We start from the raw sequence: 15923 nt of genomic DNA on the forward strand, positions 1-15923 counted from the left end.
AGATATCCCTGTCAACTTCCTCCAGCACAACCCAGGGGATCCCCAGCCTCTCCCAGGCCAACTGGGAGATTTACATTACATTTACTTATTTAGCAAATGCTTTTCTCCAAAGCGACTTCCAATGAACTCTATGTAGTTTTATCAGCCCACATACCTTGTTCACCAGGGTGACTTACACTGCTGGATACACCACTTACAATGGGTCACTCATCCATACATCAGTGGAACACACTCTCTCTGTCACTCACATACTATGGGTGAACCCAAACAGCATGTCTTTGGACTGTGGGAGGAAACCGGAGCACACAGAGAAAACCCACGCAGACACAGGGAGAACATGCAAACTCCACACAGACTGAGCGGGGATCAAACCCACGTCCTTTCGCACCACCCAGGCGCTGGGAGACAACAGTGCTACTTGCTGTGTCACCATGCCACCCGGTGTTTGCATGAAATCTTTTTTTCCAAGACTACTTAACAAAGACTTATAAGGATAAGATGTAAAATCTCAGACCATCACTAATAACAGGTATAATCTCCAGCGGGTCCTGGGTTGACTTCAGGGTCTCGTCCCAGTTGGCCGTGCCTAGTATACCTCCAAAGGGAGGTGCCCAGGGGGCATCCTTATCAGATGCCCAAACCACCTCAGCTGGCTCCTCTCAATGCAGAGACTTAACGGCTCTACTCCGAGTTCCTCCCCAATGGCCAAACTCCTCACCCTGTCACAGAGAGCGAGTCCCACTACCCTGGAGAAAACTCACGCTTCTATCTGCGATCTTAGTCTTACCTAGAGTTCATGACCATAGGTGAGGGTTGGGACGTAGACCGACTGGTAAATAAAGAGCTTTGCCTTACGGCTCACCTCTTCCTTCACCATGACAGTCCGGTACAGCGACCGCATTACTGCTGCTGCTGCTCCCAAGTCTGTGGTCGATCTTAGGCTCCCTTCTCCCCTCACTCGTGAACAAGACCTCAAGATACTTAAACTCCTCCACCTGGGGATAATTCTCTCCCCTTACCTGGAGGAGGCATGCCATGCTTTCCCGTGAGAGAACCATGGACTCAGATTTGGAGGTGCTGATCCTCATACAAACCACTTCACACTCAGCTGCAAAGCATTCCAGTGCGTGTTGGAGGCAACCATGTGACAGTGCCAAAAGGACATCATCATCCGCAAAAAGCAGAGACGTCACCTTCCGACTCCCACATAGAATGCCCTCCTGGCCTCGACTGCGCCTTGATATCCTATCCATGAATACCACAAACAGGAGTGGGAACAAGGCACAACCTTGGCGGAGTCCAACACCCACACTGAAAGGGCTTGACTTGATGCCGAGTATGCAGACACAGCTCTTGCTCCGTGTGTACAGAGACTGAATGGCCTGCAGTAGTGGCCCCAGCTCCCCATACTCCCTAAGCACCTCTCACAGAATTTCTCGGGGAACATGGTCAAAGGCCTTCTCCAAGTCCACAAAACAAACGTAGACTGGATTAGCAAACTCCCATGCCCCCTCAATTATCTGTGAAAGGGTGAAAAGCTGGTCCACTGTTCCACGGCCAGGACAGAACCCGCATTGTTCCTCTTCAATCCGAGGTTCAATTCCTTTCCAGTACCCTGGTATAGACTTTCCCAAGGAGGCTGAGAAGTGCGATACCCCAGTAGCTGACACACACTCTCCGGTCCCCTTTCTTAAAGATAGGGACTACTAACCCAGTTTGCCAATCCAAAGCACTGTCCCTGAGGTCCATGCAGCGTTGCAAAGGCGTGTCAGTCATGACAGCTCCACAACATCCAGAGCCTTAAGCAATTCTGGGCAAATCTCATCCACCCCCAGTGCTTTGCCACTGTGGAGCTTTCCAACTACTTCAGTGACTTCCACCAGGGAAATGGACTCTGATACCCCAGAAGCCTCTGGCTCTGACTCCTGTAAGGGAGGCATATCTCTTGGGTTTAGGAGTTCCTCAAAGTGCTCCTTCCACCTTTTGCTTCTGCAACTGCAGCGACCTTTTTTTGCCTGCCGGTATCTATCTGCTGAGTTAGGAGTCCCCAGAGCCAACCAGACCCTAAAGGCCTCCTTCAACTTGACGGATTCCCTCACTACCGGTGTCCACCAGTGGGTTCTTGGGTTGCCGCTGTGACTGGCACCCACAAGCTTTTGGCCACAGCTGCGCCTGGCTGCTTCCACAATGGAGGCTTTGAACAGGGTCCATTCAGACTCCATGTCCCCTATCTTCTCCAGGACACGAGAGAAGTTCTCACGGAGGTGGGAGTTAAAATCATCCCGGACAGGGTCCTCCAACATTCATTCCTAGCACACCCTCACTATACGCTCGGGTCTACCGAGTCTGTCCATCAGTTTTACCCGTCATCTGATCAAGCTCACGAAAAGATGGTGATCGGTTGACAACTCAGCACCTCTCTTTATCCGAGTTTCCAGAATCCTCTCAGCATCCTTGTGTTCGAACATGGTGTTTGTTATGAACAAACCATGGCTAGCACAGAAGTCCAAAAACATTTCACCTTTCAGAGGGTTTAGATTGGGCAAACCGTTCTACCCAATCACCGCACTCCAGATTTCCCAGTCATTGTCAACATGAGCATTGAAGTCCCCCAGCAGGACTATGGAGTCTGTAGCTGGGGCTCTGTCTAAAACTCCACCCACCCTCTCCAAGAAGGTCAAATACTCTGAGCTTCTGTTTGGTGCATAAGCACACACAACAGTCCAAGTTTTCCTTTCTGCAACCTTAAGTTGCATTGAGGCGATCCTCCCATCCACTAGGACAAACTCCAACTGTATAGCAGCCAGCTGGGGGCTTGTGAGTATCCCCATACCCGCCCGGTGCCTCTCACCATGTGCAACTCCTAAGTAGGAAAGAGACCACCCCCTATCGAGGAGTTTGGTTCCAGAGCCAACACTGTGAGTGGAGGCGAGCCCAACTATAGCTAGTTGGTATCTCTCAACCTCACAAGCACTGACTGTGCAATAAGGAAAACAACAATGATAATGCTGATGATAAATCTACCAAAGGTTGTTTACTGTTAGTGGAGCATCTTTGTAAACCAGTGGACAGTGACCAACTTCCTGCCCACAGTTACTTGCTATAGAACACTCTCTCCTTTGTCTTTCTTTATCCTCACCTCTCCAAAACCCAACACTGAACCCTCAATACCCATTGTCTTGCATTGTATCTGGTGCCTGATATGAGAGCTGTGGCTGAGGCCACTCCAGTCCTCCAACACCGACACTCAGAGGACAATAGGGGCACTTGAGTACCACAGCACAGTATTGCAGACACACACTCCCCTGCCCACTCCAACACCAAACATGAGCTCCGCCCATGAAGCACCAGCAATATGAGTGGCACCAGGACCATTTCAATGTCATTTCATCTGCAATGAAAACAAAGGAGGCCGAGGGGTGGATCCAGGACACGGAGAGTCGCAGATCATGCAGAAAACAAATACATTCAGACCCCAAAGCAAATGCTACTACTACTGCAGAGCAAGAAGCCAGGTACAGATGACCAGAACAGGAAAATCTCTATGATGGGAGTGCGATAGCATTCCGATGAAAGTAAACAGGTAGATGAGAACAGGTGGCACAGCCGGCTGCCAGCTGGCAGTGTCAGCACTTGGCACAGCTCCCCCCTGCCTCATGCCTGCCGGACCGAACATCCAGGGAGCAGGAGCCCGAGACAAGGGCTGGCAGCACAGAGGGCAGCTCATTAAGTAAGACTTCAAGCCCTGGGATGTGCTGGACATCGATCTGAATGAGGAGGCAGGAATCTGGCCTTGCGCAGATAGGAGATAAGCAAAGAACCACAATAAGATAACATAAGAGAGTAGAGGGGAAAAAAAAAAGTTGGGCTGCTCCATGGCTATGTATGTGTTTTTACAAGCAGGTACAAACGCAATCAACTGATTAACTGGACTTTGTGAATTCTTTCTGGTCCTACTGCAGACACACAAGAGGTGAAAAAAAACCCACCTCTGCCCAAAGGTGTACAAAAGCGCAAGTTAATTCATTCATTCATTATCAATAACCACATGCTTAATGCATGGCCATGCATCTTAGAAGCATAGGATGTGAAGAAGGGTACACCCTGGACAGGAGAAGTCAAACCCACTCGTTCATTCACACATACTAACGGGAATTTAGAGTCACCAGTTGACCTTTAACACGTCATTCGACTTGTCGAAGCACCTTGGAGCACCCAAAAGAAACACACAAACCGGGAGAACGTGGAAACTCCACACAGACTGAGTTTGATGTGAACCCATGCTTGAGCCCACAGCCCAGGAGCTGTGTTGTGCTACAGAGCGACTGTGCCTCGTAAGAACAAACGAAAAAATTAAGCTTGAAATATTACCAGGTCTGCATTATTTTTCCTTTTGTTATATTGCTTTCCTTTTTTAACTGCAAAAAAAGTGAGCTGTTATCTTTGGATAAAGGTGGCTGCTAAATGTCTTGACTGTCTGTCTTGACCGACCAGACTATCGGGCGTCAAATCGACTCCGCTGGTCACAGCACGCTTCCCATTCCTCTCTGGATCGCGCCTTCCTCATCCACGTAGCTCCAAACGTTTTTCTTATGTGGTCAATCCATCGTTTTGGAGGCCTTCCGAGTGGCCTTTTCCGCTCACGCGGATACCACTCGACAATTGCGCGAGTCCACCGATTGTCGGTGAACCGAGCAACGTGTCCGGCCCATCTCAACTTTTGCTTCTCGTACTCGTTGATGACGTCCCTCACGCCGGATTTCTCTCTGATCGTCTCACTCCGGATATGTTCTCTTAGTGATATTCCCAGCATAGATCTCTCCATCGCCCTTTGAGCAGTTACCAACCTTTGCTCTTCTCTCTTCGTGGTGGCCCAAGTTTCACTGCCGTATAACATTGCAGGTAAAACTGTGCCATTGAAGAGGTTCGCGCGGGTGGTCTTATCCAACTTTCCTTTGAGCACATCCTTGATGGAGTTGAACGCTTTCCATCCGGCCCTTATTCTCCGCGAGATTTCCTTCTCCATGTCTCGACGCATATTTACTTCTTGTCCAAGGTAGACGTATTCCTCCACCTCCTCTATTTCATCGCCTTGAACCACTAAATGAATGCTGCTAAATGAATAAGCAAAAATGTGGACTTAAGAAGCTTGTGACCAGTAAAACACTAATTGCTGTAATAGAAAAAGTGACCCAAAGCATCGTTTACAGAGAAATGAGACGAGCTGAAAAGACAAACTCGTAAATGTTTACGATGATCTGGAAGTGCACTCGTTATAACAGTAAAATATCTTTTATTCTCTGAACAGGCCCCCCAGGGAAAGTGCTTTTTCAAGGTAAAGAGGCACCAAAAACAATTTTGTTTCCAACGACATGGCCCATTATTACAGCATTGCCATGAAATATCTCATCATGGGAATAAACGTGTACACAATCATACACTCACAAGGTCTCCTAGAGTGCAACACGGGGTCAAACCAAACCCTCGGTTTTCACAAATCAGTACACAGTATGTGTTTGTGCACATCAGTCTCACGGATCTGGGTTTTGCTACCATGCAGCAATCAGACAACCTCCCTGAATCCCTGTGAATTCCAATCAGTTTAATTCAAATTTAGTTGTCTGCTTCAGGGGCAAATGCAGAAAGCATAGCACGAAAAGTGTCAAATCCGAGACCCCTAAACAGAGAATGACAGGGGGCGTAGACAAAGAAAAGACGATGCAGCAGGGGGAACCCCAGCGCCGAGGAAGTTAAATGTCCTATTCAGGTGATGGTCATTGTCAGGACTCTAGGGAGGTATCACCTCAGCTCCAACTGCTAGAAGTCCAGGGCTTCGCCACCATACTAGCCACAAACCAAAAACCACTCAGCTGTCAGTTTTTGTTTTCAAACAAGGGTCTTCCAAACGAAAAGACACCAACTGCTGATGACCAATCCTTGGAGCGGTTCCAGAAGCTCCTTAGTATATGTCCGCAGGACAGGAGTCCTGCCCATGCTTGTTCTATCCGCCCTACAGCCGACTCCTGAGTGACCGTGCAAGGCCGCCCTCTCGAAAAGCCACTGTACAGCCTGAGGCCGGAGTCCCGCTCTGCTTTTTCCCCATCCTGCAGGTAGCATATGTGCGTTTCGGAGGAGAAGGTGAGACCCAGTGGAGCACTGCTGCTGTTCCATTTAAGTGCTTTCCGTACCATTCAACAGACGACGTGGGCCACAGGGAGCAGAGTATTTTTACAAGGATACCCAAGATCAGACATAGTGAGCGACGGTCGACCAAGTTCCCCACCATCCTGTCTCCGTCTCTCCCCACCCTCATGGCCGAGTTCTCCAGATGTCACAACCAACTCCGGAAGACACTGGGCTGACAGATAAAAATTATGCCTGTGCAGAGTGTACAGAGCAGCTCTCTCTAACCAGCTGCGTGTGTGGTATGTATACGTTTGTGCCACTGTGCCGCAACACTGGCTGCCAGATGGTGCTCACGCGGAGTACAATTTATTTTAAATTTCTCCTTCAGACTCATCTCATTGGTAACAATGGACATACTGTATCTGCCAAATCCGTTTCACTGGATGTAAACCAACATTTATTGCTCCTGCAGACTGTGCGTCTTAGGCAGGATGATCCTGCGTCCGCAATGCAGCTCTAAATGACATACACGCGTAGTTGTAGAAATGCTGTGTATAAACCCAAACAAATTCATCTGTCCCAAAAAGGTAGGTGTATGAAAAAGGGAGAGACAGTGACAATGCGCTCTCTCTCTCGCACACACACACACACACACACACACACACACACACCCTTCCCTCGCTCTATGTCCCAGCGCTACCTTGTCTGTAGGACACCCTTGAGAATTTGGCAATAAAGCACTAAGCAAGGGCAGCCGGATTGTTCAGTGCTGGCCGGGGGGGGGGGGGGGGTGCTACCAGCTTGTTTGCCCGCAGGACACTCACTCGACCATGCTGTCTGCAGCAGAGGTGCACCTGCAAGTTAAATAAAATGTCTGGTGTGGCTGCAGTCCTTTATGCTCCACATTTCATCACTCCGTATGTGGAGCTAACTGGGCTGAGCAGCGCATGATAAGAGGCAGGCAGGAATGAAGAGCGAGTTAAAGGTTAAACGACAAAGCGACGTGAACAGACCCAATCGGGGAGGCTGTGCGGAAACAGCAAGCCCGGCGACATTGCGTGCATTGCTTGCATTCTCCGCAGTGGGATGCCGGCTGGCCATAGCGTGCAGAACAATGCGCAACTAGCCAGAACAAAGATAAACACACACACACACACACACACACACACACACACACACACAACTACTGCTACCATTCAGTCTGTGTGCAGAGCATCAAGTCTGTGTACTGCGCACACATCCTGTCGCATTACTGCTTCATTTCCAGTGTTGTACTCCTGGATGTGCTGAGCTGGAGAAAATGTTTCAGAGGTAATAGAGCAGCTTTTGATATTAGTAATTATATTTGTTTTCTTGGTTACTCAGTATTCGTTCCAAGCGGTTTACAAATTCATCCATGTTGTAATGGATAAAGTGAGGGCAACAGAGCAGCCAGTGCTGAGAAATGTACCTTCCTAATACAAGTGCTTTGTCCCCACACTGCTCCGGTCCAGCATTCCTGTAAATCAAGATTCTAACCCGCAGCCACGGCTGCTACGGCGCAATGATTCTGCCACGGTGACGGCTCACACAACTTCCTCACTCAGCCGCAGTTACCCCCCCACCCCTCTCTCTCTCTCTCTCTCTCACACACACACACACACACACACACACACACACACACACACACACACACACACACACACACAAAATCTGTGCTGATGGTTATTTCAGGTTCCTAAATGTGGGGGTGGGGGTGGGTCTGGCTCTCTCTGCCATTTCCGCCTACATTATTCATGTAGCCATTTAACACATAACTGCCCTAGAGCATGTCTACTAACAACCCGTGCAGAAAGCTGTCCCAACGCCGCCCCTGGAGATGAGGATGTTTGCTGGTACAGGGAAGGGGCGGAGTGGCTCCATAACCCAAAATTCCACAATCATTTCTTTAAACTTTTTCCCCTCAAAATGTAACAGAGTTTGAAAAGGGTGACAACAGCCACTCCTCCTGATGCAGCTGAGCCCCTTCCCTTCTCGGACACCGTGCGCCACCTCCACGGGCCCTGGGCAGGCTGTATCCTCACTAAGCAGGGTTGGGAAAGCAGCCAGACTGCCGGCCCAGCTGTGTCAATATGATGGGGCTTGTGAATTGACCTCTAGCGGGGGGCCTCTCAGAAGGAAGTGATGCTGTGTCCACAGGAAGTGACATTCTGAGGGGGAACATCTGCACCAATTTCACAAAACAACAATAACAATAATAATAATAAATCTAAAGTTTTTCTACTCATCTTAAAGCAATTTGTACACTTTACTATAATCAATCACAAGTGTTCACTCTCTCTCTCTTTCTCTAACCACTTGTCCAATACAGGGTCTTGGTGGTCCTTAGCCTATTCCTGAACCATAGCCTGGCTACACCCCAACCAGACCCCTTCGCTCGTCTACTTCTGCGCGCTTTGTGGTCCCACACATGAAAAGTAAAGCACGGAGGTTCTCGGTTCTGGCACCCCTGTTGTGGAATGACCTCCCCCTCTCACTCAGAACTGCTGAAACGCTGTCTACATTGAAGAAGGGTCCGAAAACTCACCTTTTCCAGACTCACGTTGCCCAATATCTCTCTGGCTCACGTATGGTGTAAATATTCATGCACCGTAACTTTACGACCATGCTCAGATAAGCCTTTACACAGCCACTACTCCTGTATTGTATGATTGTGTATCTTATTATTATTAAAAAAAACTGATAAGAGGTTATCAGGATTCATCTATCCGCGTTTTATGCGCCTACTCGAGCGATGAACATCGGTGCATCAAGTGGAAAGTAAAACTAGGTTTACTTAAGAATCACGTCTGCAACTATGTCTCTCTTTTTCGTAATGTAACGTACAAAGTGTCTTTCTCTGAAATGTACATCACTTTGGAGAAAAGTGTCTGCTAAATGAATACATGTAAATGTAAATGTACACCCTGAACAGGATGGAAGTCCTTTTAAAAGTGTAATTAATTTGTATTATTCTGTTAGCAGCTCAAATTCATATTCAATGTAAGCTACAGTATTACCCACTGATATCTTACCGAAGGAATTAAATTTTAGGTTCCTTCTTAAAGGTATAACTGCAGGACCCCCCTGGGATTACACTGACCAGCAGCCGTCACATTATAACCACAGCACTGATGCCAGCCTTCTCTCTGCATACACCAAGAAATCTGTCTGAAACAATCTGCTGTAATATCGATCGTGTGCTTGTGTGTTTGTCTCGGAGCTCCTCTATAAACACCGAAATTCTGCGGAACCAGAGGCGAGTGTAATCTAATCTGAAGCCGTGCCTTTGCTCAGGTCCAGGAAGTGGAAAGGACGGACAGAAAATGTAATTAGTTCCCAGGAAAAGACAGAAAGGATGGAACGAAACTGGAAATCCCTCTGAGCCAATCGGGGGTCAAAGGAATGCAGTCCCTTTCCCTACGCTGTGTTTAAACGCTCCCAGGGACCGAAAGCCACATTAGATGAGCCGTCTTATGGCTTATTGTTCTTACTTATTGTTCAGCGGTTTAACAAAGCGCCTGCATCTTGCCCTTATTCCACTTAAAGGTGGTACATACCTTCGCATCACTATCAAAACAACATACGAGGAGGTCAAAGACCTCAGCTGATCACGTCCATCTCGGCAACAGAGGAAGCCAACCTGTAACTGCATGAAAAATCTCACAATGACTTTGACAGCACATTTCAGAGCAGTAGGTGACAAAGTGATTAGATCTGTGACCTTATAATCCAAGAATCCTGGTTAGAATCCCTCTCCTGCTGCAACACCTTGAGCAAGTTACTTACCCTGAACTTGTGTGATTAAAAAATATACAACTATATAAATGGATAACACGGCCACGGACGGTCCCAAGCCCGGCTGAGAAAGGAGGAGGAGGGTTGGGCGGAGGGCTAGCTAATCCACACCGTAAAAACCTTGCCAGCTACAGAAACACCAGTAAGGAAGCTTCATGACATCTCAGCTCTTGGGGATGCCTGGAGAGCCCTTGTTGGCTGCCTATGCCCCAGGAGGGGTGGAAGGCATGAGATACAAATGGATAAATGATTATAAGCAGCTTAAAAGTAAGTGGCTTCGGAGAAAAGTAAATAATAATTTCATGGAGTACAGCCTTGTGGCCAGCAAACTCAAGTGTGTATCCTCCAAGCACTCGTTGCATGACATGCTTATTAGTTGGTGAAAACGAAAACTATCCCTTCGATGACGTCTTAAAGTTCGACCGACCCAGCGCAATGACAAGGGCAGATGGCCTCGGCCCGTGGTTTTGGACCCAGGCAAAGCTGCACCAGAGACCGATCGCTATTGGTCAAAGATGACTGTGGAAAGCTGCCACATGGCAGACGTTGGGATGCTTACACACCAGGACATAGACACATGGTTTAATAACCGTTTGGAAAAAAAGTATTTCGACAACCGAGTTCCTGAATGTGCACACACGTAATCACACGCGTCGGGCGCACGCTGCAACATAACCTAGTGGCACAAGTGGCACTGTCCTGAGTATGATTGCTTTAAAACAGCTAAAGAATGACTTTAAAATGAGTTGACATTAGAAGGATACTGCTTACAAAGTGAATGTGCCAGTGTACAACAGTACTACTGTTTGGTTTAAATCCATTACAAGGCAATTTTTAAATCCTGCAGTATTAGACAGGAACTGATTTATGCAGCAGGGTGGACAGGGGCGTGTCCCATTTATCTGTGTTGACCAGCCTTGAGAGAGAGAAGCCCCCCACAGCCCCAGGCGTCCTGCTCCAAATCGTCCCCTCATTACGGTCAAGCTCCATCTGTCCATCAAGACAAAGCAGAAGACATACAGAAGAGGGGTGCCATCGCTTCACCGGAAGAGTGGCTCGATTTGACTTGTCATTTGCCATTGTTTCAGGAAGATCCCACCCACTGCAGTACAGTCAGTATTTCGCTCCAGAATGTTGCAGACACCACGAGTGAAGTAACGTCTTTGCTACGCCGAAGCTCCAGCGCAAGGCCCATTAACTCATCGGCACATTAAACGCACTCCCCTGCTGTGGCAGAAGTCTGCAGCCTGCCGCTGCTACCGTAGCACAGGCAGAGCAGTGGGAAAGCGCGGTTTACGATGCTGCACGAGTAGGGCTGCGACAGTCATATGAGGAGACGTCGCTGGACCGTGATCTCAGCCGCATTCGGGCACCAAGGGCGTTTGGGGTGGGGCGGCAATGAGCACTGCGGCGGCACAGCTGAAATCTCAGCGTATGGGGGTTGCGGCCTTTATGCAGCCGGGAAATGGGATCAAAGGGCTGCGAGCTTCCCGGTGCCCCGAGCAACAGCAATCCCTGGGATTCAGTTACCCTTAGTCTTAGCAACAAACACAGCAGCTGCCATTGTGGCTAATGCGATCTTTCTTCTGCCATCTCGCTTTATCTCCACGTGCAATTCAGAAAACTCCCCGTCTGCTTTATGAAGGCTCGTGTTCTGCAAAACGGAACTGATATAGGAAGCCGTCCATCCCAAACACTCTATCGCTCGTGTCATGTCAGAGGAATAGGCAGGAGATCTGAGATTACCTGTAGAACGTCCCCTTACCCTGGTGCTAGCCAAGCCTGTTTGCTGCTCATCCTGTCAATGTCCTTCTACATAATGTGTGGAATTAGCATACATTATCTGGGAAAAAAATGACATAAAATTTACATATGCTAATAAAACAGTCTCCCACCTACTCATTTCTCATGCTAGAGCTGCATACGCCACACACAGACGCACACAACGTACAGAACGCACAAAGGCACATTCAAAACACACACACAGAGTCAGACACAGAGGAACACCCACACACCAAGTGCCCTCCAGGCTACATACCCAACATGCAGTGGCCAAACTCTCAGTAAATTTAGTGCTGCCAAAGCGGATCTAACCGACAAGCAGCAACCCTCAGCTATACCATCGCTTCCACGGTACTGCTCAGACCAGAGCTCAAGCAAAGCATCACATCTCTTTGTGTCTCATAAACACACTCATTCTCCACTTTTTCTTTCCGTGAAGGTCAGCAGTGTCTACATTACTAGTTTTCACAGCAAAGAGCATCGCTTGAATCACAAGCAGGCAGGACTGATTATATAAACCCTGTTAAGCAAGTTGTGGTTGCCAGAGGGGGGTTTGGTGCTGGTGGTGGTGGTTGTTGTTTGGATGGAGGTGTTTGTGGTGGGGGTTGGGAGATTTCACTCTGCGTCCATCAGTTTTCCATTCGTTGCTGCAGAGCTACACAGACAACGGTCACGGCACTGAGACACATCTGGCAACACATCTCAAGCCCCGCACCAAAGTTTCCACCAAGATGCCTCGACGGAAAGCCGTGCGAGAAGGTGCAGGAGGAAAGGGAGGAGCTCCAAGCCAGCAGCCAGAGGACGGGACGCGCTGACAGTCGCCGAAGCGTACGGGGGGGGCCTGCAGTGACGGAGGAGAAAAAAGCCTTTAAAATACATGACTAAAATCTGAATATGCTGCTGGAAGCCCACGCAGTTCACCTCTATCGAGCCTCCCCACCTGCTTGTAACACTATGAGTCTACCCATATAGATGAGAAGTGTATCCAAATATCAGAAAACAGCCTATAAAATCTGACATTTAATCACAATGTTTTATTCGATACTGGATGCGTTATTCCTCCTCAGAAAGTACACCCTGCACATATACATTCTGGGCCATTTTTCAAATCTTTGCCCTTATTCTGACAGTACGGACACGCGGCTTTGACGGTATCGGGAAGAGTTACGCAAGGCATTGTCATGGTAGTTAATGTCAGCACACACAGTCAAGTGGACACAGGCCAAAGACCTCTGGGCTTTATTGCGGGCATTTCAGAACCTGGTGGTTCCTTTTCCAAGTTCCGGTCCTTTTCCCAGAATTTTCCTTCATTGCAAAACACACAAATCCTGCGGGAATTACCAGGGACGGCATAAACAGCGCAGGAGACATCTGCAAAGGACCCAGTTTGAAGCACTCCGTGACCAAGTGACTCCTAAATGCTTACCAAATGAAAGCTAGAGAAGAAGACAATAAATCGCCGGAGTTACAGACTTATCAAACTCCCAACCCCCTTCGCTGACAGGCTGCAACAAATCTAAGCCAAGTTACAGTCAGTTCCTTCCAGAAGAGGAGACAGATCCATAACGCGTGTGCGCGCGCGCGCGCACACACACACACACACACACACACACACACACACACACAGCGACTAGGTCCAGGCCTGGCCACAGCGGAGCCCACAGAGCCAGCTGGGCAGAAGACAGAAAGACTCCAGGCAAGAAGCCACAGCAGCTACAAACAAGGAAACTCATCTCTATCCTTCCTATATCCAAGAGGACCTCATTTCCTTTATTTCAAAAACAGAACAGACTCGACCGGCACCAGGAAAAAACCATTCTGACCAAACAGAGAGAAAGCAGCAATCAAATTAATTTCCCTGCTGAAGGAACAGTTCCTCTGAGGGGATGTGACGCCAGGCCCCCAAGACTATCTTTGGTACACCAAACTCAAAGCAGCCCATCTCTAAATAAAGCCGTTATTCATCAAGATACGGGCCTCTTTCATACCCAAAGAGGAGCAATATGTCAGCATGACATGAATCTTCCTGGTATTCTTCTCTCAATTTAGGTGGCACACATGGAACCGAGCGACTGTTTAACTTAAACTTCGCCGGAGCTGTTGACAAAAAATCAGTGTCAGTGACAGTCTGCTTTGTACATTTCCCTTCTGGAAGGGTACATGCCACTCGTACGATGAAGGTTTTCCTTTTTCCTTTGCTCCTGCACCCAGAATCGCTCCATGTCCGGCGAACAGTGGAATTTATACATCTCTGAGTTTGTCTTCTGCTTACAAGTCTCCCACTGTACAGCAGTGTTTATCAGAGTTTGCTGGCATGAGATAAATGCAAAGGGGTTCAATTTCTCCAGTCACGATCTCATATAAACACAGTCTAAATATAGGAATTATAGCTGAAATACAAGGAATTCTGAACTCCACTAAAAATACGAGTAGCTGACCCTCTCTAAATCTAAAACCACATTAAAATTCTTGGAAAAAACTGTGCATGGTAAACATACTTCCTGCTAACGTTGCTTCCGTACCAAATAGAGCACAAATTTGTCGTGTTTTCTTGCCGCTCTTGTAATGTCGATGGTCACTCCTTTCTCTTGTAATCGAGCAAAAGCCATGAAGAAACAAGGAAGGGAAAAAATTGGACAGGGACTAAGACTGGCTCTCAGAGCCAAGGTGCAAGTTACTGCCAAGCTGGGCAACTCGGGGGCCCCGGTCTGCCAGCACCCACACCCAGTAGTGATTCACCTTCCCATCACAGCATGGAGCAAATCCTCTAGGGTACTGGAGATCTGCAGGGGAAGGGCAGACAGTCCCTGGTGGGAGTATCACTGCTCCTGCACCAGGGAGCCTGATGGCACAAATCCAACCCACCGGCGACCGAGAAGACAGCAGCCTTGTGCTCCACGCAGAATGGGAGAAACTTCCTGCTTGACGTCACGTGTGTAACCAGCACTTTATTAGACTGGCATGGGTCCCTTTCTCCACTGGACAGATCAGTGCTGACACCTGGGCCGGCAGCAGGGGTGGTGTTTCCAGGTGGGGGAGGTGACAGAAACCGTTGCGAGTCCACGCAGACAGAGCCATTGGACTTGGCAGACAATACACCTGAGCAAAAAACTGAAGGTTGGGTCTTGTTAAGCGACATTATGCCAGCCTTACTGTAACATGAGTCACTGTTAAAAGCACTTTGAAAGGACAAACGCCTACGTGAGATGCACTGTGAGATGCAATAACAACTGAATCATAGGCGGTTAAAGAACAGCACCCTGACACTGGAGGAGCATTGCAAGAATCACAACGCTCCACGGTCCTCCGATTCTGCTCCGCATTCCAGTAAAAGAGAACCCAAACTCGCACCCATTTTCACAGTTCTCCAGAGTTCCCAGATTTTATGCAGAAGCAGAGCAAAACACTTATTCATTGACCCGACACCCCCCCAAAGTAACCTGCACTGTGAAGTTTGTATATTAAGCTTCTATTCGGCCTTTTTATTTGAGCCACTTAAGGTAATAGGTGCCATGCTGAATAGTATTACAGCAGGAGGTGGGATCCAAAACCAGGACTCTCCCACTGCAAGGTGAACGTACTAAGCACTATGCTACCGGCTGTCCCCGCTACAGCGGAGCGATGAAACAGTGCAGAGGAGCCTACACAGGACCTAAAGCATGCGTGAGTTTCCCACATGGCTCAGCATTCCTTAGCCATTCTTCTCCAGTAATCTCCACAGAGGCGCAAACCCCTGCCTAACTGCATATGTCTGGGGACACTGTTCTTTCAGCTCAACTTCTGCACCTGCTGCAAAAACCAACCTACTATGCAGAGACTCCCAGATGCATGGTGACTCACCCTACCACGGTTACAGGGGCAGCCTTGCCTGCAGCTGATGTTACTGCGGGGGAGGTGGTGGTGCTGAGGGGGCGGTAGAGGGACCGGGAAATGAGGAGAGGGCACAGGAAGAACGGATGCAGTGGCCAATGTCTGAGTCAGCATCAGAGCAGTGGTAGAGGTGGGGGGGGGTGGGGGGGGTCTGGATTGTTAAAGACCATTAGCACACACACAGCAAACAATGACACCATGCATGCATCTACTAGTACTTCAATCGCTATAAGCATAGAGTAGTCAGCAATCAAACATTCACAAAACACAATGTAAAAAAGGAAGCTGGAAATGTTTATAATACTGTTAAATATGGGAGAACAGTTGCA

At 48.5% G+C, this 15923-nt stretch overlaps 1 protein-coding gene across 1 annotated transcript in view; it reads right to left on the reverse strand.

Moving 5' to 3' along the window:
• Positions 1-15923, reverse strand: part of adcy9 (adenylate cyclase 9) — a 32791-nt gene that overhangs the window by 12377 nt on the left and 4491 nt on the right. The gene's annotated exons all lie outside the window — the stretch shown is intronic.

This window comes from Scleropages formosus, chromosome 3 (assembly GCF_900964775.1).
Source record: "Scleropages formosus chromosome 3, fSclFor1.1, whole genome shotgun sequence".
NCBI classification, from domain to species: Eukaryota; Metazoa; Chordata; class Actinopteri; order Osteoglossiformes; family Osteoglossidae; genus Scleropages; species Scleropages formosus.